The sequence below is a fragment of the Mustela nigripes genome, chromosome 13, assembly GCF_022355385.1.
Source record: "Mustela nigripes isolate SB6536 chromosome 13, MUSNIG.SB6536, whole genome shotgun sequence".
Lineage (NCBI taxonomy): Eukaryota > Metazoa > Chordata > Mammalia > Carnivora > Mustelidae > Mustela > Mustela nigripes.
Window position 1 is genome coordinate 79,482,080 of NC_081569.1, and position 4,699 is coordinate 79,486,778.

Consider the following 4,699-nt stretch of genomic DNA (forward strand, 5'->3'; position numbering starts at 1 on the left):
TCACCACTTCCTCATATCAGGGAGATCATATGATAGTTGTCTTTCTCTGCTTGACTTATTTCGCTAAGCATGATACGCTCTAGTTCCATCCATGTTGTTGCAAATGGCAAGATTTCATTTCTTTTGATGGCTGCATAGTATTCCATTGTGTATATATACCACATCTTCTTGATCCATTCATCTGTTGATGGACATCTAGGTTCTTTCCATAGTTTGGCTATTGTGGACATTGCTGCTATTAAAGATCAAATATTTTCTTGCCAGGCAAGGAAACACCTGCAAAGAAAGAAATCCTGGCTGGGTCGAGGTACCTCAGAAGTACCAGAAAGAAAGAACTGAACGGTGTTCATACTAATTCAGCATTAAAAGCTAGCATTCTGGGTTGGATAAAATGAGTCTATAGGTCTTTACATAATTGGCTAGAACAAGTAGTCCCATTCATTGTTCATCATTCATCAGAAAAGAGTCTGCTTTTAGATCTAGTAAAGGTCTGATATCCTGAGGTGGTGGGGGTGGTGTCACTCAAATTCACGGTCCTCTATCAGCTTCACCTGGTTAGAACAACTGTAATGAAACAGGAGTATCAGTTTTAACTTCTCCCATGCAAGTACTGCTATTTGAAGAAAATTCTTCTTTTATATTACTCCTTCATTCCTGCTCCTGATATTGCAGGCTTCTCATTATTCTGTGATCTGACCATTTATTTTACTTCCCCAGCCCAATCACAGTCCTCTTTAAGCCCTCCCCGCCCTGGGCTTGTCTCCTCTCTCAAATACCTGTACTCCCTTACTGTGCTTGTAAATATTGATTCCATGTTGCCACTCCCCATTTAGTTTATTTAAATAGGCATTCTTAAGATCTAAGCTCAACTGTCATTTCCTTCCAGTTTTCCCTGGCCCTCGGTATAGGAGGATTCTTTTCTTTATATACCTGCCAGCAAAACTTGGTTTTTGTTCCTCAGGGTACTTATCTCAGTTTATCTGATTCTTAGGCTTAGTTAATTAATATCTGTCTCCTCTCCTTGACTAAAAGCTACCTGACCACAGGGATTGTATTTTCTTTTGGTCACCTCTATGTTCACCAGTATCTTCTAATATTCCAAACAGAATTGGTGCTTAAAAAATTGGTGCTCATTATTTTCTGAATGAGTAAATGAATGAATGAGTCGATGGAGTGACAAATGAATTTATCTTTGGGGCTGGAGTTTAGGGCTATAAGCTAACAGAAGTAAGGAAAATGTTATGAAAGTCTTAGCTTGTTCTGATTTTCTTAGGGTTTAATTATATAGATTTGAAGAAATTTAATCTGTAGTTTATTTTTTTTTATTTTTTTTAAAAGAGAGTCTTTTTTTTTTTTTTTAAGATTTTATTTATTTATTTGACAGAGAGAGATCACAAGTAGGCAGAGAGGCAGGCAGAGAGAGAGAGAGAGAGGAGGAAGCAGGCTCCCCACTGAGCAGAGAGCCCGATGCGGGACTCGATCCCAGGACCCTGAGATCATGACCCGAGCCGAAGGCAGCGGCTTAACCCACTAAGCCACCCAGGCGCCCTAATCTGTAGTTTAAATAGAGCATTTGGTAAGATGGGAAAGGACATGGAGAAGAGAAAAAAACAAAACAAAACAAGAAAAGACACAGAACTTTGAATTATTTCCTTAAAGCTGACATTATCTTGGGATCTTGAGAAATCATTCTTGGACCATCCCACCACCTGTATTACCCGATGCCATCATTATCATCCTCAGGCATAGAGCGATTATACTTCAGTCTATACTACCAGCCTAAATTCCCAATTTCATTAATTGTTGTCAGTGGATTTCACAACTTTAGTGTTAATTAAATGTAGCTGTTTTTGTCCTTGTGCCTTTTGTTTCTAATAGCTTTAGCCTTTTTTTTAACCACAGCCCATTCTCTAAACAGTTTCCTGTAAATATGCTTTCATTAATTTAGTGATTATCTGATGCAAATGGACTTAATAGAGAAGAAGGATGCCTGAAGTTATATAAGGCACTAATGGCACTAAATGAACCGTAAAATAATCGAAGCCCAAAATGCTGTCTGAGTTTATGAAATATTTCCCTTTAAGAAGTAATGTTATTGGGGTGCCTGGGTGGCTCAGTTAAGGGTCTGACTCTCGATTTCAGCTCAGGTCATGATCTGAGGGTTCTGAGATCCAGCCCCGTATTGGTCTCCCTGCTCACCATGGAGTCACCTTAAGATTCTCTCTCTTCCTCTGCCTCTCCCGCTTCCTCCCAACCCAGCCCCACTACTCCTCATACATGTGCTCTCTCTCTTTCTCAAAATAAATAAATAAAATCTTTTTTTTTAAGTACGTTATTAGAGGAGAAAATTAGAATATATAATTTATTAATCTATCATCTTCCAATATTTACTATCGTTATAGTTAAGCACATTTTAGAAATTGCACTACTGGTACACATGGCAGATTAAACCCAAGTTTATTCCAGCTCTCTCTGAATGGCAGCATCTTAGCCCATTTGGGCTGCTATAATAAAATATCACACTGGGTAGCTTCTAAACAACAGAATTTTATTTCTCATAGTTCTGGAGGCTGGAAGTCTGAGATCAGGGTGCCAGCCTGGTCAGGTGAGGGTCCCCTTCCTCTTGCAGAACTCTCTTTGTTTCCTTGCATGGCTGAAAGGTCTAGGGACTTCTGTGGGGTTTCTTTTATAAGAACACTAATCCCAAGGCCTGGGTGGCTCAGTGGGTTAAAACTTTTGATTTCAGCTCAGGTCATGATCCCAGGGTGGTGAGATCAAACCCCACATCAGCTCCACTTTTGGCATGGAACCTGCTTAAGATTCTCTCTCCCTCACTCTCTGCCCCAACCCCTGCCCCCCAATCACTCTCTCTCTTTTGTAAGTAAATAAATACATCTTTTCTTCTTTAAAAAAAAAAAAAAAGTAAAAATAAAAAAAATAAAAGCATTATCCCGTTCTTGAAGGCTCTACCCTTATGACCTAACCATCTCCCAAGGGCCCCATTTCCAAATACCATCATATTGGGCACTACAGTTTCAACATATACATCTTGGGGAGGGGGTGGACACAAACATTCAGACCACAGCGGACAGTGAAGGAAGATAGCACAAAATGGCAAAGAGAACAGAAGAACTGGACAAGAGTTTGGAATCTAGAAAGGAAACAAATGATGGTTCTGAGTTAGCAGGCCAAAGGAAGTATAAACTTAAGCTTGAAGGAGGATGATAAGCAGCAAGAGGTTTCTTCCTCTCCCCTCAGAACCTCATAAAGACTTGGGAGTTAGAAGCACCTAGAACTTTGGAAAGCTGGAGAATTTGTTGAAAAGTTAAAAGGCAGTGAAATTTCCAGATCTCTCCCCAAGGAAAAAGGTGGGTTCCTCTCTTCCACTCAGGCAGATACTACTCTCTGGGGAAGTTAAACCTAAAGAACTCTGGTCTTGGGTCATCAGATACTGCTAAGGGCAGGAGTGTCATAAAACAAGAAATTAATGAAAAGTTCATCTATGAAATGGTAATACCCAGAACTCTCTTCCCCATTTCACTTCCAGAACACTGGCAGCCAACTTTTAAAACTCTAGGGCAGTAAACTGGAAGAAAATGATCAGTCCAAAAGAAATAATCTGTAGAAACTATCACTTGAGGACTCTTCAAAGAAAGGATCAGTGCATCCCCTACCATTCTACACCAGTCAGTAAACAAATTCAAAAATTTAGAACATCCTGGGATGTCTGGGTGGCTCAGTCAGTTAAGTGTCTGACTTCAGCTCAGGTCATGATCCCAGGGTCATGGGATCAAGTCCCACATTGGGCTCCCTGCTCAGTGGGGAGTTTGCTTCTCCCTCTGCTGCTCCCCCTGCTTGTGCTCTCTCTCTCTCTCTCTCTCTCTGACAAATAAATAAATAATTTTTTTAAAAAAGTTTAGAACATCCTGTCAGCATCAGAGTGCATCATTCTCAAATGTGGACAACCAAGGAGTATTTGTCAAAATTCTATTTCTCTTTCAAGGTCCTCTCACATGTCACTTTTTCCATAAGTTTTTCCCTGAGCCACCGATTTAATGTGGCATTAACTATAACCTACCTTCTCATATAGTCATTCTACATGTTTTAACACCCATTAGATGAATGGTCTCCTTGACAGCAAGTACTTACCCAAGTAAACAGTTACTTCCTAAATAGAAACTTAGATACCTCTATTTTCCTCAAACTTAGCATATCCAAAACTGAACTCATCATCCTACCTTCCAAACCTGGGTTCCCTGTCTCACCAAACAGCTCTCCATCTGCCCAATTACGTCAGTCAGAAATCTAGCCTCTCCTCTACTTCATCATATACAATCGTTCAACAAATTCTGCTCATTTTATTATATATATATATATATATATATATATATAATATATATATATATATATAATCTCTATTTTTACTCCCTTATCCAAACTCCTTAAAAATACTGCTGATATCTTGCACAGCATGACTTCTGCCTTCATCCCAGCTTCAAATCCCTACACTCTCTAGAAACAGAAACTTTGCAAGACTTTTCCCTTCTATCTGGAGTGCTTTTACTTCTGTTCCTTCTCTGGCTAACTCCTACTCCTCCCTTAGGTCTCAGAGAATTTCTCCCCAACAAAATATATCAGGTACCCCTGTTATTCCTTTGCTTGGTAGCCCATACTTTACCTTTATAGCATTTGTTTTTTG